Genomic DNA, 25,638 nt, shown 5'->3' on the forward strand with positions numbered 1-25,638 from the left:
GGTAAGGCTGTGTATTTCCTACTATATCACTTTTTTCCTCTTTTTTGGAGGTAGAAGCAGTAGTTCAAGTCTATCTCTATCAATCAGGCAGAAATTTCTGAAATTTGAGATCTAGTAGAAACTATATTTTTCTCTGGGCCTAGGAGGGATTACTCTGAAATTGATCAGAATTTAACCATACACAAATAGATCATTTTGCTAACAATTACTAAAGACAGAACAATTGGGAATCCAGCCATTGAAGAATCTTTGATGACATTTTAAAATAACAGCTATCTTTTCCTCTACCTTACCCTGACAAACACTTATGTTTGACAGCAATTAACTACCCATGTCAGTTAAACTCTTCCCAAGGTTGCTCTGTACATTTGGGTCGGGGCGGGGGGTGCAGTTTTCAGGTTATTATTACTTGTTTGTATTTCATATTCATTTTTGTCTTTGTTATTTGGTTTTTCAGCTAGGGCAGTAGCTATACATTTTCTGGAGAGCAAAACAGAACTTAATCTTAGGATACTAAACTAACAATTCTTATCTTTTCTCTGTTTAGTCTGTACACTCTAAGGATTCTGGCCTCAAAGTTACCAGTTGGGTTTGGGAGAAGTCCTGATGAGAAAATTATCTTGTACAGGGACCCTCCCAGGGGCCCTGGTCACACGTGCTTATCACCTCCAGGAAGGTCACGGTGTCTTTGCTGACAAAGACCCCAGTAGTTGACAAGGTCAAACTTTTTTTTTCCTTTTCCTCTTCTTCCCTATAATATATGCCCCCTTCTTCTCTTCTCTCTTCTGCTTTTTTCCTGTCCCTCTCCTTCCCTTCCTGTTCTTTTTTTTTTTTTAAGATTTAATTATTTATTTGAGAAACAGAGTTACCGAAAGAGGTAGAGAGAGAGGGAGAGGTCTTCCATCTGCTGGTTTACTCCCCAAATGGCCGCAATGACTGGAGCTGGGCCAATCCGAAGCCAGGAGCCAGGAGCTTCTTGCAAGTTTCCCACGTGGGTGCAGGGGCCCAAGGACTTGGGCCATCTTTTACTGCTTTCCCAGGCCATAGCAGAGAGCTGGATCAGAAGCGGAGCAGCCGGAACTTGAACTGGCACCCATATGGGATGCCGGCACTGCAGGCAGAGACTTAGCCCACTACTCCACAGTGCCGGCCCCCTTTCCCAGTCTTCCTTCTCCTGCCCTCAGTCGCCCGTGCTTCAACGACTCTCTGTAGTCCCACGTCTGTGTTCAGAGGATTCTCTGCCCCCCAATAGCTGGTGGGACGGCACCAAGCACTCAGTGGAATCAGGAGAGTGGAAGGGGGCGGGGTACAAGCCCAGTCTCTATCTTGAACTCCCCCCTGATCAACTTCTGCCTTGAACGGCCAGCCCCAGCTTCTAGTCTGGTTTCTCGAGCCTCTTGGAGCGCTATAAAGATAGCAAGGGAAGTACCGGAACTGTGTCTAGTATTTCACAGAAGCCTTGAAGATGTTATGCACTTGCCTCCAATAAAGGCTGAACAGATTAGCTGAACTCATGGAAAGTTTCCTTCCTCTGCGGGGGAGGGAGGGGCAGGAAGGTTGGGGAGCTCACAGTTCCCAAAGCCATCAAGGCTGCGCCTCCTCCCAGGAAGTGCCAACTGGTTATTTCATGTTGTCTCTAGGGTAGAGAGAGAAAGTCCTGGAAGGAAGGGCATGGAAGTGAAGCCAATGAGATTTTAGCTTCTAGCAATAAGGCTTGGGCAATTTATCTGACACCCCTGAACTTAAACAGGGCTTAAAATGTCTACTTTTCAGGCTACTGTGAGAACTCTAGAGAATGTGTAAAGGACTTATCATTACAAAACCTGGTACATAATAAATAATATTGTTTGTAAATGTAGTTTATTTGATAGATAAAGATATTGCAAAGCATACAGGCTTGTGGAGAAGAAATGAATGTGATCAGTGCCAGAAGAAGTTGGAAAGCACTCACGTAACAGAGCTCTGAATGGCCACATGGGTCTCCCTTAGGGACTCCTGTCAATCTCAGGGTTCTGACCAGGGGATATATGAGGAGGTCCCACAGACTGTGTTGATGAGCACACCCTACCTTGAGGGAGATACTCAGTTTCCTGGTTCAAGTCCCTCAGTTTTCCAAGGCAGCTAATACTATTAACACTTTTAGCACCATTTCCATAAAATGCACCTGTTCCTCTGCTAGATTCCCATGTGATTTTTATTAAAATGATTTGTTTTTTTATGTATTTGAAAGGCAGACCTACAGTGAGAGAGAGGTAGAGACAGAGAGAAAAAGAGGTCTTCTATCCGCTGGTTCTCTTCCCAAATGACCACGAAGCCAGGAGCCAGGAGCTTCTTTAGGGTCTCCCACGTGGGTGGCAGGGGCCCAAGCACTTGGACCATCTTCTGCTGCTTTCCCAGGCACATTAACAGAGAAGGGAACTGGGTAGGAAGTGGAGCAGCTGGGACTCAAATCAGTGCCCATATGGGATGCTGGCGTCACAGGCAATCTTTACCCGCTATGCCAAAACACCAGCCTCTCCTATGTGATTTTGACATAACTCTGGTAATGAACTCCCAGAAGTACCAGATCTGCTCCTGGCTACCTGTTTACGGAGGCTTGGAATTTTAGGTTGGAAGAAAAAAGTAGAGTGTCTTGGGGAAATGAATAGAAGATGAAATATGTGGAAGACATGAGGCTAAGTTAGAAGATTATCAGAACCTGGTTTATACCCCGTGAAAAAAGGTGGTAGAATTTGTCCTAAGTCAACTTCTCCCATCTCAGCCCAACACTGACTCTTCTAAGAAGTGATTTTTGGAGGCCGGTGTTCTAGCGTGGCAGGAAGAGCTGCTGCCTGTAACAATGGCATCCCATGTGGGTACCAGCTCATGCCCTGGCTGCTCTACTTCCAATCCAGCTCCCTGATGATGGCCTGGGAGAAGCAGCGGAAGATGGCGCAAGGGCTTGGGCTCCTACTTCCACATGGGAGACCTGGATAAAGCTCCTGGCTTTGGCTTGACGCAGCCCTGGCCTTTGCAGCCATTTGGGAGGTGAATTACCTGATGGAAGTGCGCTCTCTCTCTCTCTCTCTCATTCACTGTCTCTCCCTCTCTCTCTGTAACCGTGACTTTCAAGTAAATCTTTTAAAAAAGAAGAAGGAAATGAGACTTTCATCTAGATCTCTTCCCTCCTCCCTCTCCCTGAGCCCAGCTCTGTGAATTCATCCCTCTCTCAACAAGATCTGTTACTACTTTTCCATTTAGCTGCCAGTAGCTATCTTGTGTTTTCTTTTACAAAATAATAATAATAATAATGAGTTACTTATTTAAAAGGCGAAGGGATAGAGAGATCTGCCAGCCACTGGTTCACTCTCCCAAGTGCCCTCAACAGCTGGGACTGTCCCAGACCAAAGCCAGGAGCTAGGAAGTCCACCTGGGTCTCCGACATGGGTGGCATCATCTTGAGCCATCATCTGTGGCTTTGCTCAGAAGCAGAGAAGCCAGGACTCAAACCAGTCCTCTAATATGGGCTGCAGATGTCCCATGGTGGTGGCTTAATCCACTACACCATAGTGTGGGCCCCACAGTAGCACTTTCTAGAGCCCTAGTCCCCAGCCTCTGCTAAACCTCATTTGGTGGAAATCCTTAGAGAAATGACCTTGTAGCATCCACCTTTTCAGCTTCGTATTCTACTGGGAGGCCAGATGAATTTCAAATATTCTGTTTTAAGCTGAATTTACCCCTTATTATTTTAAAGGCTAAATCGAGCTATTTTTTAAATGTTTTCAATCTGAAAGTCTTTATTTATTGTCCTTAACACCCAGAGGCTACTTGAAGAAGGATTTAAATGTCAAGGTTTGGTAAGGAAACAAGGTCTGGTAAATTTCCCAATAACATCTTCAGGCAAGCACCCAAAAACCTCATTTTTGCTGCAATGTTTGGGTCCCCCATAATTGTCCATTAATACTGTGTTCAACCACAATGTTTTATAATCATGTAAAAAACATTCCTCCAAACACTAAGATGACTACCAGTTTATTTTTTCTTCTCCATCATCGTGTTTAGCAAAAAACAAAAGCAAAAACAAGCCAAGTTTAAATGTGGTATTATTTGACTGGACCCTAAATAGATTAAATTGAATAGACTGCTGGGAGTTCCTATAACAACTAGTTTGGAGTTGGTTATTCATTGTCCTCCCAAGAGGATGCAAATGCCCAGCGGGGAGGGTTAGGGAAACAGAGGCTAGCATACGTGGCTCCAGTTCTGTGGGAATTTCTAAGGCTTCAAAACTCACTCCAGCATCTGCTACCGACAGTATTACCTGGTACGGGGCTTGATCACTCACTGACTTCTGTCATCTTGGTTGTCTGAAGCCCTGCATCAAGTCTGCTCCAGTACTAATCTCTTCCTGCTGGTGATCAAGGGAAAAGTAGGTGTTTGTCAGGACAGGCTAAGAGAGTCTGCAGAGAACTATACAGAGGGTTTGTAATGGGGCTGACCTAGTACTGGTACCCACCGCTTCCACATTGCTTTGGCCAAAGCTCAGTCGATGACTCTGCCCAACTTTAAGATGGGCTAGGTAGTGTGGTTTAGCTGCATGCCTGCTCATCACAGTTCCTACCACAAGGGGAGACAGAGAGCTCCCCAGGGCAAGCACAGTTCTGTTCTTGAGTGATCCTTTTCTCAGGTCATTTGATACTTAGACCTACAATTCACGTCTTGGCTGATTTCTAGAAAAAAGCCCATCTGTCATCATCGGCATCAGCTTTATTGATGGAACTTACTTGTGTATACACAAGATTTTCCAGAGTTTCAAGATACCTGGAGTGAGCCCATAGCAACGTTCTGGTTGTAAATTTCCATGCATGTGTCCATTGCTTTTTCCATCAGGATTTTGAGCAGTAATCTATTTGAAGGCATGTGGACATTTTAAAGCCATCTTTGGGATCTATGAGGAGAATAAATGTGGTGTAAACATTTAAAGAACTCTTTTCATACCCGTCTTGGTCCATTCAGCATCCTGCTTTAAAAAAAAATCTATAAGTTGAGTAGCTTATGAACAGCAGAAATTTATTTCTTATGGTTCTGGAGGTTAGGGAGTGTAAAATCAAGGCACCTGCAGGTTCAATGGCTGATGATGGCCCCCTTTCTTGTGCGTAGACATCAGTTTCTAGATTGTTCTAAGGTGGTGAAAAGCGTGAGAAATCTCTCCGGGGCCTCTTTTATAAGGATGCAACTCATGAGGGCACTGTCCCTTTGGCCTAATTCCTCTGCAGAGATCTACCTTTTAATCCCCCTCATCTTGGGGAGTAGGTTTCAATGTATGAATTTTGGGGAGAGACAGACATTCCATCTACCAGGCATCTTCACGAGTATTTTTAAATGTTTCTGTCTTTCTTCAATCAGTAAAATGTTCTCTGTTGTCATGGCTCTATTATTGTCTGTACTTTTTCTTCCTGTTTTTCTCATTAACCAGTTTCCAAGGGCTATTTCGTAGCTCTGTCATTTGAGAGACAAGCATTTGTCCTCATGTGCCTGCAGGCTAGCGTCCCTGTTGAGATTTTAGCTTCCTCACATGGTGTTTGTTCCTCTTCTATCAGGAGGAGAGCGACCGGATGGTAACATCCTCCCATTCTCTCTGCTGCTTTTCATGTGATGGTAGTCACTTCTCAGTGGCTCAGCCCTGCTTTCCTTGGATGGTCCAAGTCAAGGAGGTATATTTGCATGTGACTCGTGGGGTTCAGGGGGCAGCTTTCATCTACGGATTGATCCATTCCTTTATGTGTTTATTCATCTCAAAATATTTGCCAAGTACTTACTATGTGCTAGATAGGGTGCTTGGTACTGGAGTCAGAGCAAAGAACAAGAGACACAAAGTCCCCACCCTCATGGAGATTATGGGAGAAAATATGAATTGCTATTGTAACATTTTTACGAGACACTCACTTTCCTTTTAACGTTGGATAATCTTGAGTCACCATTTTCTCCCCTTTAACTGGGTCCGCTACAAAAACCCAATTCTTTCATTCACTCATTCATCCACTATCATTATGAAACTGCAACTAAACCAGACACTATGACACGAAGTGCTCAGAATACCAAAGCTAAAAGACAAGTATCCTGCCCTCAAGAACCTTAGTCCCGTAGAGTTACTGGCTTGCAAACCACACGACACAATGTGGCACATGTCTTAGCAAAGAAGCCTGCAAAGTGCATGGGAAGATCTGTCCACACAGGTCAGAGTCTCTGCGGAGGATGCAGTGACCAGACTGAGCCTGGGAAGGTGACGGAGCCTGTGCCACGTGGACAAGTCGAGGAAGGGAGTGAGATCCTGGCCGATCATCCAACACTGGACCTCTCCCTTCCACAGTAGGACATTTTTAGGGGAAGCAGCCCAACCAACTTCCAATCACCAATGTAGGCAGGGCCATAAGACCAGTTCCCGTTAGCGGGATGTGAACAGAAGGGCTCTGCATCCCATCTGGGCCAGGTTAAGGAGATAAGCCTGGGCTACCTCTTCTTTCCCAGCTGCCAGATTTGTTCAGTTAAGGTCTCTGAAGCTTAGAAGATGGCAGAACTGCAAAAGAGAAAGGCCCTGGCTGGAAGGCTGTTTGCCACACTGAACCACTATTTCCACGTGGCTAAGAAATAACCTCAGGGCCAGTGGTGTGGGGTAGCATGTTAAGCTGCCACCTGCCATGCTGGCATCCCCTATGGGCAATGGTTAGAGTCCTGGCTGCTCCACTTCCAATTAAGTTCCCTGCTAATGCACCAGGAAAGTAGTGGAAGATGACCCAAGTCTCTGGGCTCCTGCACCCACATGGGAGACCCAGAAGGAGTTCCAGGTTCCTGGCTTTAGCCTGGCCCAGCCCCAGACAAGGCAGCCATTTTGGGAGTGAACCAGGGGATGGAAGATGTCTCTCTGCCCTCCACCAATAACTCTACCTTTCAAATAAATAAATAAACCTTTAAAAACAAAATGAAATAACCTTACCTTGTGTTAACCTACTAATATTTTCCAGCCTGTTTCTTAAAGTGGCAGGCTCTAGCCTAATTCATATAAGGCATTCCAAGCAAAGTGAGCACCATGTGCCAAGGCTGCGAGTGTTTAACACAAAAGATATGTTCAAGAAATACTTGACATACGAGAAAGGGCACTAGAGGGAAGTGCAAATGGCCTCATATTGCCAGAGCAGAAGCTACCTGATTGGTGGGAGTGAGGGGAGGGTGGCTGGATAGATAAACACGAGCCAATCACAAAGAACCTTAAACGCCTTGCTGGAGATTGTTGGTTTAGCCTTGTAGGGGAAAAGGAAGCCAATGAAGACTATGAAAAGGAGCGAGGTATGCTCCCTGGGATAGCAGAGTCTCTATGGAAAATAATACCCTAGAACCTGCTTTAATTTTTTGCAAATGTCAGATGCTAATCCAGAGATGAAAGATTTTTGAACCAGAATGCATCATAGTCTGGTCAAATGTCATTGAACAAATGAGACAAGTAAGACCCAGAAAAGTCAAGGACCTTTGCCAGGATCACCCAGCTAAAACTTGGCAGAGCTGGGCATCGGAAGGCTGGTCTCTTGCTGCCAGCCCTACAGCGTTGCCCTTCCCGCTGGACCACAGTACTTCAAAGCAGTTGGGACCAGCTGGTTTGCCTGTGTTTTCGGTTTCCTAATGAAGGCATTAGGGATTTGGAGGCATGGTATTTTCCATGGAAGACCGACCATCTTTTCTGTAACTCCACATCTGAGTTGAACCGCTGTTTTGGAAAAGATCCACTTTTCAGTGTCGAATTCCCCTGAAGGACAACCGGGAATGTGCTCAGTGGCCTGTGGGGTTCTCTTACACTTTCTGAGTTTTTCTTAGGAAGCCATGAGGAAAGTAGCAGGGATCTGAGCTCCTGGCAACACTGCATGGTCTCTTGGCATTTGGGACTTTGTTGGCTCGCTGAGAATGACTGTGGTTCAGCCGGCCAGCTCACTGTCCTACAGTTCAAAACATTTTCCGCTTTCCTCTTTATAGGTCAGCCACCTATGTCTAACATTTTAATTTCATTTTCTGCTCATCAGTTCGCTGCTTCTGGCTTCCATATGTTGTTAAGCTGATCCATATTCATTGTAATTATTTTTATTCCATGTGCTACCGAAGACACTATGACACACATTTGCTTTTTAATGGCAAATAGGAGTGAAGGGACAACTGGGTGACATCCAGTCCCAGAGAAACATGACATGTGATCTGACTGAATTGTGGAGTTATTTAACAGCTGGGAAGTCATCTGTTGAAAAGTCTCCCCAAAGTGCAGGGAGAAACAGACCCCTGTATGTGTTGGTGGTTAGGGCCCCCTTGTTCCTTGTCCTGTGGTTGCATCTGCATTGCTCCACTGATACTCCAGTGGGTTACAGTGAGGTATGAATGAAGAGAAGGTGGCTGCCCCCAGCCCTGAGGGGTGCCTTGGTGGCATCCAAAGGCTGTTTGCTGTGAGAACTAATGGGATTGCAGGTTGAGTTTCACCATGAGCTAGATCTGTTTCTCCTGTCACAGTCACGTTTGACCAGGAGAGCCTACGCATGCTGGGTTGGAGGTTGGCAGCACCCCAGGAGCAGAAGAGCAAGGGGACCTCCTCACTGTGAGCAGACAGGCGCCTAGGAAGAAGGGTGGAGGAGCTGCGATGCACACGCCCTGCACCTGCCCCACAAACTCACCGAGCAGATTCAGATGCGGCTCCCAAGAGGAGGACCAAGAGCAGCCAAACCTTTGCAGGAAAGGAAACCCAGAAGTGTTTCCCCCAAGGTCTCCTTCCCCTGGTCCCCTCCCCTGCTCAGGGAGGACACAGGTGCCAGGAGCTGAGAGCAGCCTCAGAGCACAAAGATTGGGAGCCAGGTACGGAGTGTGGGGGTCGGGAGAGGTTTGGTTGAGTCGTTGGTAGTGGGGAGAGGGATGGAAGTTTCAGTGTTAGAGGTCCGTTCTAGATGTGTGCTTGGGATCTCCAAGCATAGGGGGCATCCTGAGGCCAAATCCCAACTGGGACAAGTGGACAGCAGGGGTTCCATGACACTCGGTTCTGATCCGTGGGCCCCAGTGTTTTATGTCCTGGACATGCCTCTCAATCCTGGCATTGTGTTCTATACCCTCTGCTCCAATTTTTAATCTTTCAAATATGACCGCATTTTGGGATTATAAAAATAATGATGCTCAGTGTGAAAAATCCAGAAATGCAGAGAGGTACAGAAGAAGAAAACGAGGGCCAGTGATGTATGGGTTTAAGTTGCTGCTTGCAATTTGCTCCCATATTGAGTCTTGGCTGCTTGGCTTCCTATCCAGCTTCCTGCTCAAATGCCTGGGAAAGCAGCAGAGGATGGTCCAAGTGTTTGAGCCCCTGCCACCCACTTGGGAGACCAGGATGGAGTTCCAGGCTTCTGGCTTCAGCCTGGTGCAGCCCTGGCCATCCTTGACATTTGGGGAGTAAACCAGAAGATGGTTTCTCTCTCTGCCTCTCTGTCGGTGTCACTCAGCCTTTCAAATAAATAAATCATTTGAAAAAAATAAAAGAAGAGGCCATAAGTGATTGAAGGCTCTAGCTTTGGGGAATAGAGTAAGACATACTAGCAAACACATACGGCATCTCCTAGAAATATGAGTATGATGACATCACTATGGTTATCACAGCCACCAAGCCATTTAGCAGGATTCTGCCCTTTCCCAGTACTCAACAAGTCATCAACTGCACCCCATGCCATTTCCTGAAACACAGGATGTCTCAGTCCCCAGAGAAATCAGTGGAATTCCCCAGTGTGCCCAGGAGGGTCGGGAAGAATCTGCAGCGGTCCAAGGGACACATCATCCGAATCTCATTCTCTTGAAAACCGGACTTCTTGAAGGGCTTCTACTCTTTTGTTTGTATTTTTCTTCTGTCTTGACTTGAGTGTTTTGCATATTTTCTTACATATGGTAATTTATTACAGTGTTCTGGTAATCCATTTCATCTGTGCTTATTTTTTGCTTCCTACCAGAAAAGGTGTGAGGCATTATTGAAATTTAAAAGATAGACCCCCTTCAGGCACTTTTTTCAAATTCTGAAATTTGTAAATACAACTTGCATTACTTCAAACATTCCAGGTCCCCCTCCCCCGCCCCCACCATGCCTCTCCCTATTGGAGGATTGTACCTCCTTGCCTTGCTGCTTTGGCCAGCGATGTGTGAACATAGAGTATGTAGCAGGTTGGGGCAGTGTGTGGTTTGCCATCTTTGTTTTCTCTTTCTGAAGTAGGCAAGCATACAGGTTAAAATTAATCAGACTTGTAAACTGGAAGACCACGCCTTTGCCATGCCCCTGTGTGGCCTCATGCCCCTACCTGATGCCTTTGCCACGCCCTTGTGTGGCCTCATGCCCCTACCTGATGCCTTTGCCACACCCCTGAGTGGCCTCATTCCCCTACCTGGCCACACCTGGGTGCCCACCAGCCAATCAGGGTAATTAAGCACTCCCCTTTGGAAGTGGGTTAAAAGCCGGGACACGGTGTGGCCCAGCCGGCTCTTCTTCCCTGGACTCTTGTCAGGAGGGGGCTTGCTGTAGCCCCGTGCCTCCAGGGCGCATGGCCTTTGGGCCATGTGCTCTAGGCTTCCTGGCCCAGATACAGGCCTAGATGCTCTTCCACGTGGCTGGTTCCTGGTGCTCAGTATGAACCCCTATTCATCTCTCTCTCTTCAATAAAGCTCTCACTCTCCTATGCATCTTTCTTACTAAATAAAAGCTTAAAACGTACCATGCTGCCTCGTTTATCTGTGCCGGTATTTAGAATTCTTCTCTAAATATTAGGCAAGAACCCTCTTGGGCTTATTAATATCGGGGATTTAGTAATAAGCCTGTGGTGAAATCATAAGGCACCCCAAATTCCGGTAGCACATGTGGCACCCCAAATAGCATTTCTAGGGAACTTTAAGGGGCCACATTTTAGTGTAAATTTTAGGGGGTCTACTCTGATTTCATTTCCATGACCTCCAGTGATGTCTCATGGTATAGCTGCTCCGTTAGTCTGTGTATGGAGTGAAGACAAAGTGGAGCAAAGTCCACAGCGGACTACAACGGGCAGGGAGCATGAATGAGACACAAACTCTTGTTTTCATCAGCCACTAAGATTTTGGAGTCATCTGTTCTTAGAGAATAGCCATTATTTTCCTGATTGCTATGTCATAGAGCATATTATTCCTTTCACAAAAGACAGTAACAGACGGTTTTCGGTGACTTGATCTGACTTTTAATGAGCACTTCTACAAACATAACAAGGCTAGCTCTGGGTTCAGATCAGCAAGTAAAAGTCATTCTCTGGTTCTGCACACCAGTGTCACACCTCCTGTGGTTCACATTTATGCTCCAGTGACTTCATGACATGGATCTTTGAAGCCACCAGGGCAGAGTAACATATCGAGTGGCTGCTGTACTTGTAGTCCATGGGTGCTGATGAAATTCTTATGGAGCAGTTGACATCTGGATAAAAGATGGTGGATTATGACTGCTGGATAGAAGATCTGTCCATCGCCTCCTCTCTTCCTTTTGAGCCATGTTTCTTTAGGCCTCTTCTGTTTCCCCTCCCTTTGCCTTCTTTTTTTTTTAATCATTTTCCCATCTTTATAATACAGGTGATTTCAGTAATAACTACAGCTATGATTTATTGAGTTAGTTTCAGTAGGGGTCCAACGCTAAGGACCTTGGATGCAAAACGTGTCTGACCTTGAAGACCAGACCCAGATATTCTTTTTCCATTGATGGTCCCTTAGCTCAGGTGTTAATTACCCTCATCCAGGCCATGCTAATATGTAATAGTAGTGATAGTGAAACTAGTAACAATAATTATGATTGGCATTTGTTGAAAGTCTACTGTGAGATATATTTTTTCAGTTCTTAACAGCTGTGTGGACTAAGTGCAATTATTATCATGCCACTTTGTAGCTAGGAAGTGAAGATTTCAAACAATTAAGGGAAGCTTAGAGGTTAGCCACCTTCCACTCAGGCAACATCCACTGAACGCTCTCCAGTATTTACAGTATGCCACTCACGGATGCAGACATAAGGATACAGTGGTGGCAAAAAGAGAGAGGGTCCCTGTTCTCATGGAGCTTGCACTCCAGCGGGAGAGATGGTTAAGTAAGAAATAAGATTATTTTGAATAGTGACTGAATGTGACTGATCACAACTGACAGGGATGAGAGAAGACTATACAGTGTCAGAGGGTGGATGCAGAAGACCTAAGCGAAGAGGAGGCCAACAGTGTAAAGACTTAGGGAAATCACAAGTGCCTTCCTAGGTTCAGCATCTTGAGAAACTGCCCAGCTGTTTTCATGCTCACCAACGATATATGAGGATTTCCTCTTCTCCATATTTCACCAGCACTTCTTACTGTCTGTTTTTATGATAGCCATTGACTGATGATGTCAAGTATCTCTTCAGGTATATAGCGATCGTTTGTATATAGTCTTTGGAGGAATATTTATTCAAATTCCTTGCCTATGTTTTAGTTGAGTCTTTTTATTATTGCGCTGTAATAGGTTTTTATACCTTGTAGACACATGTTCCTTGTCAGATATATGATTTGCAAAGATTTTCTTCCATTCTGTGGATTTCCTCTTTACTTTCTTGATGGTGTCCTTTGAAGCACAAATTTTTTTACTTTGTTTTAATTAAAATTTTTATTTATGTTTATTTGAAATGTGAGAGACAGAGACAGACAGATGGATAAAGATCTTGCATCTGCTGATTCATGCCCCCAATGAGTCATTAGTCAGGGCCAAGGTAGGCTGAAGCTAGAAGCCTGTAACTCAATCCTGGTCTCCCACAGGGATGATAGGGACTCAAGTACTTGAGCCATAACCTGCTACCTCTCAGGGTGTGTGCATTAGCCGAAAGGTGGAATCAGAAGTGGAGCTGAAACTTGATCCAGGAACTCTAGTATGGCATGAAGTTTACTCTTATGTTTTCTTGTAGGAGTGTTATAGTTTTAGTTTATAAATTTAGGTCTATGATCCACTTTTAGTTAATTAATTTTAACATATGGCGTGAAGGAGAGTCTAATTCATTCTTTCCTGCATGGGTACGCGGCTGTCTCAGCACCATTTGTTGAAAAAAACTATTCTTTCCCCCATAGAATTGTCTTGGCATCTATGTCAAAAATTCAATTGCCATAATGTATGAGTTTATTTCTGGGCTCGCAATTCCATTCCCTTGATCTGTATGTGTATCCTTATCATTATGTCTTGATTCGTAATTTTCTTGTGGTTTTGAAATTTGGAAAAGTGCATTTTTCAACTTTGTTCTTCTTGGAGTTCATCTTGACTCTTCTGTGTTCTATTTGCCTGTGAATTGTGTGATCAATTTCTTGTCGATTTCTGCAAAATTTTTAAAAAATTGGGGATTTTGAGAGGGTTGCATTGGATTTCATTTTCACATTGTTCACTGGTAGTATGTAGAAAGGCAGCTAGTTTTTGTATATTGATCATGTATCCTGCTACATTTCTGAATTTTTATCCTACCTTAATACTTACTCTGCATGACGTATTCCGTTAGACACCATAGAAAATATAAAGATGGACAAGATACAGTCTTTGTCCTGGAGAAGGTATGGTGTGATTCAAGAAATAAGTCATAAAGGTATTGACTAAATAGTAGGCCAGTATAGCAGTGCACAGGGAAGTACATAATTGCCAAATGAGTCTTACAAACGCTCAGAATGCTATCAAAGTTCAGGGGAGGAAGAGACAACTGCAGCGTGGAGAGGTCCAGGAAAAATGCAGAGAGAAGATGGATTTGGGCTGACTGGAGGCTCGCTCGGACCCACCTTCCTGCTCTTCTTCCTCCCTTGCCTCCTCTACTTTTCTTGCTTCTTTTCTTCATTTTTTTCTCCTTATCTGACTTCTTCGAAAACATTAACAGAGCGTAACAGTGGCTTGTAAGTTCTCAATGTGTCTGATCATCAGAATCTCGCAGCAAGTCTTAAAAATACAGGTCCAGAGCCTCATCTCAGAACTCCTGTGTCATCTTCTCAGATGGCGGGAAATGGACAACCGCATTCACCATCTGCTCTTATTTTCAGTGATGTTTGGAAAGTTCTAGGTCTGTCTGTGTGGTCATCACATGCTCCCGTGGACCGATCCCTCTGGGTAGTCCATTACACCTTTGACTGCATTTGGGACCCTCAGAAATCCAGGTGGTCACAAGGGCAGCAGGGCGAGAGAATGTGAGTGCACCTGTAAAACAAATCTCCATCAATGCAAAGCATCTCAGGGTCCACACAGCACTGAGGGCTTGTGAGTGCCATGTGTGTTTATGGGAATGGCTCATCTTATAGAACATACCTTCATCTTTCATTGCAAAGCAATTACCAGAATTGATTCTTAAAAATACCAGAATTGATTCTCATAATGGAATTTCATAATTGAAAAGAATCTCAAAATTGAAAATCATAATAATCTTAAAATATTCTTCTGTTATAGAGGGCCATGAACCTCATGATCATCTGTGGGACAAGTCTCCACTACTCAGATTTAGTAAGTAATAGCAGTGTGCCACAGCTGGTTAAGATTTAAATATATAAATTTAAATATATAAATATTTATATATATATAAATAAAATTTAGTTATGAGAAGGCCTTTCCATCTCACTTCTTTCTAGAGGCAACCAATCTCTTGGAGATCATGGAAATGCTTTCTACACTTTTTTTTTTTTTGCACTCACTACACAATATATACATTTTGAATATTTAAATCTGTATATTTTGGGGCCGGTGCTTGGCGCAGTGGGCTAATGCGCTGGTCTGCAGTGCCGGCATCCCATATGGGCACTGGTTCAAGATCCAGCTGCTCCACTTCTGGCACAGCTCTCTGCTGTGGCCTGGGAAAGCAGTGGAAGACGGCCCAGGTCCTTGGGCCCCTGAACCCTAATGGGAGACCTGGAAGAAGCTTCTGGCTCCTGGCTTCAGATCGGAACAGCTCCAGCCATTGTGGCCAATTGGAGAGTGAACCATCAGATGGAAGACCTCTCTCTCTCTCTTTTTGCCTCTCCTCTCTGTGTAACTTTTTCAAATAAGGAAATAAATCTAAAAAAAAAAAAAACAAACTGAATATTTTTCTGCAGTTTGTTTTTCTGTCATCATAATGATTTTGAAATAGACCCATGTGCTACTTATAGAGCTAGTCCATTCTTTATAATACAATGATACCATATAAGGGCAATTCCAAAAGTTCAGGAAAAATGAAATTAAGAGGTAAATTAAGGATGGATCATTTGGCATATAGGTTAAGACCCCCACTTGAGACACCTGCATCCCATATGGAAGTCTGGCTTTGCTTCTAATTCCTACTTCCTGCTAATGCACACCCTGGGTGCAGCACGTGGTGGTTCACATGGGCCCTGCCACCCATATGGGGACCTGGATTGAGTTCCAGGCTCCTCACTTTGGCCTGGCCCAGCTCTGGCTGTTGGGGGGCATTTGTAGAGTGAACCAGTAAATGGAAGACCTCTGTCTCTCTCTGACTTGTCTCTTCACCTTTCAAATAAAATAAAAATTTGTTAAAAGACAAGTTTATATTTGTCCAAAAAATTTGTGAAATTCATGAAGTTTTATCATACTCTGTATTTTCCATGAACTTCCTGAAGACTCTTTGTACTCTGTGTATAGTACTGCGATATGGTAACCCTTTATGTAAATAGTCTAGAACCTATGTGTTCTCCTGTGTGAGGCCATTTGCTGTGTCTAGTGTTTTTGCTACTTCAGTTCACGGTGGTTCATGTCCTTCTGTGTGTCTCCTTGGATACATGTGTAAGAGTTCTAAGAAGCGTGTCTGGAACAGAAATTGCTGGAGAATAGAGATTGCACATCGAGACTTTGCCAGACTGCTTTCCTGGGGACTCTCCACAACAGCTGAATCCGTTTCTTACTTTCATCAAGGACTTGGGAGAATTTCTTTTGTCCCCACATTCTAATCCAAGCTGTCAATACAAAGAATATATGTATACCAATATCAGGCCCTATTTTTCATAGAGTTGGTAGGATAACCCCATAGCGTGGTTTCAGTGAGGTTATTACAGGTGATTATAAAACTCAAAACAGAGTTGAGAGTCTCCACTCCATGTTTGTGTGTACAAGGTCTGATCTACTGATATGTGGACTGGCACGGAGAGACTGCCCTGGCCCTGGCTGGTAACCTCTGTATTGGCTGCAGGTAGGGCTTTGAGGGAAGGCTACAAAAGGACCACCATCCAGCATGCCTTGCAAACGCATTTTGGACGAAATAACATCCTGTGATTTACCAGGTTCACTGGGCGGGGCTCAACCTAAGGTCCACCTTGGCCAGCTAGGCTGAGAAGGGGTGGACCCTTCTTGGATGCCTTCCTGCCTCCTCCTAGGTGTGCGACCCAGTGGCAGTTGTCAGGGCTTGCAGGGCAGGGCGCGTGTGGGCGCCGGCTGCCAGCCGGCTGGGTGGTGGCACTGTGTGGAGCGCTTGTGGCTTTTCCAAAGCCCTGAGGAATCTGAGAAGCGAGCAAGGGGAATGATGCATGAAAACAAAAGGCAATGGAAAGAGTGACCAGCCAGCAGGCTCCAGCAGGCCAGAACGCTCTGTCCTTGTTGTTACTCTTCGCAAAAATGCCGCCGGCTTCCTGGCAAGGGCTGGAAGGTAGAGGCTTCTTGAGAAAACAAGGACGAGGGCTGTGCACCCGGGGGCTGAGATGCTGGTTCCCCGGCTTCCCAGGGGGAGCTGCAGGGGTAGGATGGGCATCCCTTCGCCTGTCGGTGGATTTCGGCTTTCTCTCTCTTTCTCTCTCTTTCTCTCTCTCTCTCGCTCTCTCTCGGCTCTGTCCCAAGAGATTTTCCCTCCCATTCCTAAGCAGCAGGGCTTTGGGCTCAGAAGCTAGCAGGGCTGACCTGGGAGCAGAGAGGTTGGGTGGAGCCCTGGCTGGAGCTGTTCCCCAAGAAGTGATCTGAAGGTCAACCCACAGGAGGAAAAGGTCCTTGGCCGCGATTCCCACTTGAGAAGTGTTTGCTATGAAGAAGTGCTGGTTTGGCGCAGGGAGACAAAGGCTTGCTCTCATCCCTTGCCTGCTTTGCTCCGAGTTATAAGTGCCCTGTGGCCACCCTCTCTCCCAGACCTCAAAAACGAGGTGGACACTCAGGAAGGGCCAGCATTTTTCCATTTTAACTCATTACTGGACAGACAGCTGGATGCCTCGCTAGCAGACCTGTTAGACGGCAACCTCTACTTTTCCCTCCCGGTCATCTCCTTTCTTGGACGCTAAAATGCCTGGATGCACAATAGGGAAGTAATCAGTGTGCTCTTAAAAAGTGGCTGTGAGGATAATGAATAAAAATAGGCCGTTGTGGACACAATGGGGCCGGGCAGAGGGTGTGGTTCTCTTGGCAGCGGCTTAGGCAAAGCTGAGGTTCTGGAATGTTCCTGACTTCGCCTCTGCCTGGTGAACTCGGAGCGGCTCAGCTTGAATGTGACATGTTTGGGGTAGAATTCCATCAACGGAGATAATCATTCCTTTCTTTCTCAGCCCATGGTATTTTACTCTTATAAAAGCATTCATTGGATTGTGTGACGATTATGCTTACATGGGATTGTGCGTTATTTGTGTGTGTGTGCGTGTGTGTGTGACCTCCACATCTGTGGACTGTATTTTAACATTGCAGTTCTTTGAAAAATATTTACTGAGTGAAGCAAGGTTCCTACGCAAACATCAATCCTAGCTCTTCTATGTTCTTCATTATCTCCTGCTTTTTCCTCCTGGGGGTGAAGTGCTGGCCATCTCAGCTCCACACGGACAGGAGCGTGCATGAAACTCAAGCAATTCTTTTTTTTTTTTTTTTTTTCCGGAGAAACGGCTCCAGCAGGAACGAGTGTTTTAGAGATATCATCTGTTACAGGTACAGAAATTGTTTCCAGGAAACACTGCTATCATTACCTCCGAAAGGCAAGTTGGTGGAAATGGTTATTTTCCATTTGCACATGGACACATAGAAGCTTTCTTTCTCATTTGCCAATTAGAGTCGGTCTGCTCGCTCGCTCCAGTACTGTGCTAGGCTTTTAGAGGATACAAAGAAGGACACGTTTCTTCTTCTAATGTGAGTGACAAGATATTCGGTTGCAAAAGGAGCTCTAATTTGGGAGCCTATGATTGGAAGCCCATGAGTGGTCCCCAAAGAAGAATCAAAAGGAATACCAAAGGTGGGCAAAAAAAAAAAATCACCCAGCCACCAGGGCCATTGTCAGGCCATCTGGGACTGGCAGCTTTGCTGCCGCTGTCACTTGGCCCCTGTGTGGGTTTCCCGTGACTGCCGTAACAAATTACTGCAAACTGGGTGGCTCAAAACAACAGAGCTGTATTTTTCTCACAGTTGAGGAGGCCAGAAGTCTTCAAGCAAGGTCTTGGCAGGCTCCAGGGGAGACTCTGTCCCCGTGGCCCCAGGCTGCCCTGGGCTGGGGACCACGTCACTCCAAGCCTCTGCTTCTGCCTTGTAAGGATGCCTGTGATGGCATGCAGGGCCCAGCCTGGTGATCTAGGATAAGCTCCTGCTCCCAAGATCTGGGACAGAATCACCTCTTTTGCCATATAAGGCGATACCCTCCGGCTCTGGAGATTAGACTGTGTGGGCTTATTTGGGGGTGAAGAGAGAGGGAGCGGGGATCATCATTCAGCCCTCCGACACCCCATATGCTGCTTCTCTGTCCCACTCTGCACCTGCTCCATGGCTCTCTGGTTTACTGTGGGGTTTGGCCAGTGGGAGGCGTCAGTGAGTGTCAGAGGGTAGTAGGACAAGGGCATGGAGATGCTTCTCCTCCTCTCCCTCAGTGGCTATTCCATTCAGCTCTTCCCATCCACCAGTAAACCCAGTTCCCTCCCTTTTCTCTTCAGTCCTGGGCTTCCACGTGCGAGCCTCAATACCGCCTCCATCCTTGTCAATATGCTATATCAAGTTATTTTCAAAAGCCCGTGCCTTCAGTTTCCTGCCGCGATCATGACCCATAGAGAGTCCATGTGAGGCGCAAATTTAATTTCCAGAATGGGAGATATAGTCGGCTTCCCTCGGTCCAAGTTGAAGCGATGACCGGTGGGAACTGGAAGGTGACTCAGCGCGCAGCGCAGCCCCAGCAGCCGGGTTATCTTGTGGGCGGGCGCTTCGGCGTAAGTAGCTGTTGCCTTGCTCTCTAATTATCTGCTATTATCGTCACTGCCGCTGCTGCCCTTGCTGCTCAGGACTTTCTATTCTTTCCTCCGTCGCCTCATGGTTGCTGCTGCCATGTGATGTCAGCTTTGTTCCTTCCCTCTGCCCCCTGCTATGCTCACTGCTAACTCCCTCGGATATTTCATACGCACTCCCCAGCAGGACCTGACGGGTGGCTGTGCACCAACAAGGATAGGTTGTTGGGCTAAGTGTTTTTTTTTTTATGATTTACTTATTTATTTGAAAAGCAGAGTAGCAGAGAGAGAAGGAGAGACAGAGAGAAAGATCCTCCATGTGCTGCTTCACTCCCCAGATGGCCACAATGCCAAGGGCGGGGCTAGATCGAATCAAGGAGCTAGGAACTCTGTCCAGGTCTCCCGCATGGGTGGCAGGAGCCATCAGCGGTTCTTTCTGCAGTGAGCTTAGTCAGAAGCCGAGCGGCCGGGACTCCAACCGCAGCTCTGATACCGGCTAGGGTGGCACAAACAGCAGTTCAACCTGCTGCACCTCCAGGCTGATCCTGTTGGGCTCAGTTTTCTTGACAAGCTGGGTCATCAGCATTGGTTGGATGCCCTGTGTTAGGTGCCTAAATAGCTTTATTTGGAATGGCAGGAAAAGTTGATGCATAATTTGGTGACCTGTGTAAAACCCCCAGCCAGGGGTCACAGGGGTGCTAGGCATTCCCATACCTGTGCGTGGGCAGGGCTGGGGACAGTTATCCAAGCCCACAGGTACTTTTGTCGTCCAGTTTACCAGCAGAGCTACGGTGGTCTCAGAAAGGCGCAACTCGAGGTTAGGGGAAACAAGCAGCCCAGGCCATCTGGCCTAATCCACATAGAGCAACTCTATGGTTAGTGAGTGTGCCCTGGGAAACACAGGTTTTACATGTGTGAAGGGCTTTTTGCTGCTGTCACAGATCAGGGGAGATTAGTCTTAGGAGAAGCGCTGGGCATTATTCAACAATGAGAATAATAAGCAGAGTGAGACAAAATCCGTTCTAGGACTGTTTACCTGGAGGCAGTGGTATTCAGATTGCACGCGGAGTTGGAGAATGTGAAAATAGAAGGGCAAATTAGGAAGCTAGTGTCGTCATCTCAGTGAGAATAACCAGGGCCGAAACCAGGGCAGGACTGGAGAGGCAGGAAGAATGCAGTTGTGAGACTCAGGAAATGAGTGGGTTTAGAAGTGAGGCTGGTTTTGAGCTGCTAGATCAGAATCTTTTAATTATTTTTAATTTCTTCCGAAGCAACTTTTTTTTTTTTTTTTTGGAGAGTTAACACACCAATTGCATCAGGTGCGCTAATAATTCCGGCGAGATTATCATCAGCTCTTTTTATCATTTGGGGCAGATTCTTGGCAGCTGGGCTTTGGGTCAGGGGAATTTAGGAAGTAGCGGTTCTTCTGAGAGAAGCTGAGCCCAGGATTTCGTAGCCCATGTTTAGGAGATGCAGTGAAAGTGCGAACAAATGGCAAGAGCTGGGGAGCCAGGCAAGGTGATGCTTGCAGGACATGCAGAGAGACAGAGCCGCCTGTCCACCCATGAACACTGCCTGTAGGTGCCACGGGGAGACAACACACCCCCGCTAAGCTCTTGGGAGGAGAGAGAAAGGAGGCCGGCCTCTTATTTTCCAGTGCTCACAATTCATCCCCCCAGAAATGACTCTCCTGGTGCTGTGGGTTGTGTCAAGTGTTCCCACTGTGCCTCTCTTCATTGTGAGCCTTTCATCGTAGTTGGGAAGCAGAGAGGCAGGCCAGAAGTCCATGGCAAGTCCTTGGTGAGCCTTGCTTCTCAGTGGCAGTCCAGGGAGAGGGCCAGGCTGGGAAAGTGCCAGATAAGCCCCCGTGCTAGGTAGCAGGATGACGTGGACCCAAACAGAGCAAGTCAGCTGCAGCCGTACAAGAGAGAGAATGCTGAGAGACTCTGATGAGGCACGTAGGATGGATCTGAAATACTGAACAGAAAAAAGGCTGAGACTGAGATTTGCAGCTAGGTTCCACCTGCAGTTGCACGTTCAGAACTGGAAATGCCAGCCCAGATAGTTGCAGCAAGAGTGATGGTTCACGTGTTAGACAGGGTTCTAGTCCCACATGGTGAAGACTATCCTGTAGGAACAGGAGCTTCGGAGACAGGCAGAGCTATGCTCCCCTCACACTGTGTGTGATTTGAGTAATGAATCTAAGTCTTTTTTTTTTTTTTTTTGACAGGTAGAGTTAGACAGTGAGAGAGAGAGAGAGAGAGAGAGTTATAGACAGTGAGAGAGACAGAGAGAAAGGTATTCCTTCCATTGGTTCACTCCCCTAATGGCCGCCACGACCGGCACTGCGCCAATCCAAAGCCAGGAGCCAGGTGCTTCCTCCTGGTCTCCCAGGCGGGTGCAGGGGCCCAAGCACTTGGGCCATCCTCCACTGCACTCCCTGGCCACAGCAGAGAGCTGGCCTGGAAGAGGGGCAACCGGGACTAGTACCTGGTGCCCCAACCAGGACTAGAACCCAGGATGCCAGTGCCGCAGGCTAAGGATTAGCCAAGTGAGCCACGGTGCTGGCCCTCTTTAAGTCTTAATTTCCTTACTCGTAATGTGAAGATGAGGACATGGGCTGGCTCACGCAGGTGAAGCATTTGGCGTGGTTCTAGGCACACAGTCAGTGCTAAATAAATAGTGGCTATGGGTCATGATCATCCTGTTCTTAGAAGACTGTGTCATTTTCCCAAATCATTCTTCCTCAGATGGACTCCTCCTGGGCAGATCCTGAATGTTCCTGGAATGGCCAGAGTCTGGGTCTTTTGGGGATTCTGAGAAGCAGGTGCCTCAGAATCACTCCAGGCTTAGAGTCACCGAGCCCCAGGAAGGCTATTACCTGAACGAGACATCCGTCCGTCGCCTTTTGTATGTAGGTAGTACATATCTTAAGTGGCCTACTTGTCCTTACTGTTCCTTTCCCCATCCAAAAGAGAAAAACAAAGTTTTGCCATCAAAACTGATTTTGCGCCCGAAGAAAGCATAGCCAAGTGCATAAAGCATTACTTGAGCCACATAATGAAGAGTTCCAGTAGGACTTCAGAAGTGAGAGATGACTGTATGTAGCGTATTGAAAGGATCTTAGTTCTAAATTATACAGGGGAAATCTTTTGACTTTACCCTAAGCATCAGAAATGCTGAAAGTAACGCATATCCAAAGTATGCAAATGCTTTGGAAATTTCTGAAACAACAAAAATATACATGACTCTTCTGTTTGACACATATTACTCAGAGTAAAACCCCAAATCTTTTTTACAAAGGTTTATTTTATTTATTTATTTATTTGAAAGGCAGAGTGACAGAGAGGGAGAGAGAAAGAGAACCTCCATCTGTTGGTTCACACCCCAGATGTTCTCAGCTGCCAAGGTTGTTCCAAAGTCAAGAGTTCAGAACCTCATCCAGTTCCCCCAGGTGGGTGGTAGGGGTTCAAGTACTTGAGCCATCTGTTGCTGCCTTCCCAGGTACATTAGGAGGGAGCCAGGTCAGAAACAGAACAGCCAGGACTTGAATCAGTGCTCTGATATGGGATGCCAGCGTTACAGGTGGTGGCTTAACCCACTATGCCCCAACACAGGTCCCCAAACGCCAAGTCTGCACTGTCGGTCTGCAGCAGCCTCTGCGGTCCAGTCCCCACGTTCCAGCCCTCGCCTCTCACTGCTAAGAGTAGCACGGCATACTTCGGCGCTCATGAGCCTGGCTCGTGAGAGGCAGACGACCTGAGCTCCCCTCCCAGCTGGACAGCTATGTGACTTGGGAGCAGTTATTTACCTGTTTCCTCATCTTGAAACAGAAAATCACCATCTGCCTCACAGAGTTGTTAGGAGGATCAGTTAGTATTTTTAAGTGCTTAAAATAGTGCTATCAGTAAGGGCTATTTAAGTGTCTGTTGCATAAATAAAATGCTTCCCTTTCATCCACTGCATTGCAGCCATACTGGGCTCCTCGCTGTGCCTCCAGCAGGACAGTCAGCTCCTGCCCTGCCCATTTGTATTTGTTGTTTTTCCAGAGGCTCCCATGGCCATTTCCTCACCTCTTTCAAGTCTCTGTGCAAGCATCACCTTATACATGCATTTTTAAAATTTTTTATTATTTTATTTTATGTACTTGAAAGGCAGAGAGACGGTAGAAGAGAAAGAGAGGGACAGAGACTGCTCATGTCTTGGTTCATCCCCCAGATGCCTGGGTCACTCCCCAGGTCCTCCTCAACCATTATGCCAAATGCCCATCCCTAGCTCTCACCTTTGAAATGACAACACCAGGTAAAATTGGAATCCGCAGTATATTCTGTTTTGTTTATTTATTTTTTTAAAGATTTATTTTATTATTTATTTGAAAGACAGAGTGACAAAGAGAGGTAGAGACAGAGAGAGAGAGGTCTTCCATCCACTTGTTCACTCCCCAGATGGCCGCAACGGCCAGAGCTGTGTCGATCCAAAGCCAGGAGCCAGGAGCTTCTTCCGGGTCTCCCATGCCAGTGCAGGGGCCCAAGGACGTGGGCCATCTTCTACTGCTTTCCCAGGCCATGGCAGAGAGCCGGATGGGAAGAGGAGCAGCAGGGACTAGAACCGGCATTCATATGGGATGCTGGTGCTTCAGGCCAGGGCTTTAACCCACTGTGCTACAGTGCTGGCTCCTGTTTTATTTATTTTTATCTCCAACACTACCTGTGTCTAATATCCCACATGATTTATAGATGTGTCTGCTGTCTCCCCCAGCAGGGGGTAAACCAGGGCAGCAGTCTCTGTGTTAGTCTCCAGTGGATCCCAGGTGCCCAGAGCATCGCAAGGCACATGGCACATGGCGGCAACCCTCTTTATGGATTGGATCCATGTGCTGTTTCCAGGAGGACAAAGCTGGAGTCTGCCTTGGTGATCTGTTTGTAAATGAGCTTCCTGGTGTGCACGTGGAATGCCGAGGTTCCCCCCTGAAGTTGTTTCCTCCAGTTGAATACATATACTCTCCCACAGTCATCTTGAAGAACGCTGAGAGCTGGCTTTGTCCTCCTCTCAAAGATATTTAAAGGTAAACTTTGTCTGACACTGCCTTGCTCAAATTATCTTTGGTTCCTAACAAGCACACTCCAAGGCAGATCAAGTGCTGGGAGACTCTGGGGCACCATTTATATACAACATGACCCACAGATCACAGCGTATCATCAAGACATGCAAAGAGGAGAACTAATAGCATCCAAAAGCCCCTATTCTGGGCTCCTATCTGTGAAGCAAATATCATCATCACCATAGGATGTATAAATAAACCAAGGCCTACAGAGGCCCCAAATCACAAACCCAGTAGATGGGTCTCCCAAATCCGCGCTTTCTCCAGTATCTCCTTTGCAGCTTCAGAATTCTCATTTGTAGTGTGTGTCATACTACTTACACACAGAATTGTTGAGACAACTAAAAATAGTATGTGTCGGCCTGGGTGCTGTGACACAGCAGAGCCCCCTGCACTCCGTACCAGAGAGCCAGCTAGAACCCAGCTGCTCTGCTTCCAGTCCAGCTTCCTGCTAAAGAGCCTGAGAGGCAGCAGGTGATGACCCGAATCCTTGAGTCTCTGCTACCCACGTGGGAGACCCGGATGGGATTCCTGGCTCCTGTCTTTGGTTTGGCTGAGCCCTGGCTGTTGCAGTCATTTGGGGAGTAAAACTGCAGAAGGAAGACCTCTCTCTCTCCCTCTCTCTCTCTTTTTCTTTCTCTCTCTCTCTCTGTGCCTCCCCCTGCCTTCTGTCGCTCTGCCTTTCAAAGTCTTTTAAAAAAAATAATGTATGTAAAACGGGCCATGCAATAAATGACAGCTTTCATTCTTCATGTTCTTTAGGAATGATGATGAGATTCTTCCCATGGGGACAGTCGCAGAGCCTCGCAGGGAGAGAAATTGGTCCTATAGAAAGAGGTGAGTTAGTTGGAATGGTTTATCTTTTTTTTTAAAAAAAAAAAAAGAATTTTAAATTTAAAACAGTTTACATACTTATCTGTACCTTCTTTGACAAGGGTTGGCCTGTTGGACTCTCAATAGTCAAACTTGAGACAACCAGATCATGAAAATGTTGTTTGTATGGTAATATAAAAGGGATAGCTGTACACAAAGCAAAAGCCAGGCTTTCAAAGTGATTTAAAGGGGGGGGGGGGGAGCAATGCTGTGATGTAGTGGGTAGAACCATCACCTGCAGCGCTGGTGTCCCATATAGGTGCTGGTTCTAGTCCTGGCTGCTTCACTTCTGATCCAGCTCTCTGCTGTGGCCTGGGAAAACAGTAGAAGATGGCCCAAGTCCCTGGGCCCCTGCACTCACATGGGAAACCTGGAGGAAACTCCTGGCTCCAGATTGGCACAGCTCCAACCATTACAGCCATTTGGGGAATGAACCAGCAGATAGAAGACCTCTCTCTCTCTCTCTCTGTGTAACTCTGACTTTCAAATAAATGA

General features: G+C 46.3%; 1 protein-coding gene across 5 annotated transcripts in view; it reads left to right on the top strand.

The window, feature by feature from the left end:
• Nucleotides 1-25,638, top strand: part of MKLN1 (muskelin 1) — a 365,877-nt gene that overhangs the window by 149,830 nt on the left and 190,409 nt on the right. For 2 of the 5 annotated variants that reach the window (XM_070071316.1, XM_070071318.1), the window contains exon 4: nt 25,033-25,107. The exons of 2 other annotated variants lie outside the window; for them this stretch is intronic. The gene's annotated coding sequence lies outside the window, so the exon portion shown is untranslated. Of the gene's footprint in view, nt 1-21,919; nt 22,084-25,032; nt 25,108-25,638 lie in introns of those variants that run through there. One more of the 5 variants, XM_070071317.1, reaches the window with a different exon arrangement.

This window comes from Oryctolagus cuniculus, chromosome 3 (genome assembly GCF_964237555.1).
Source record: "Oryctolagus cuniculus chromosome 3, mOryCun1.1, whole genome shotgun sequence".
NCBI lineage: Eukaryota > Metazoa > Chordata > Mammalia > Lagomorpha > Leporidae > Oryctolagus > Oryctolagus cuniculus.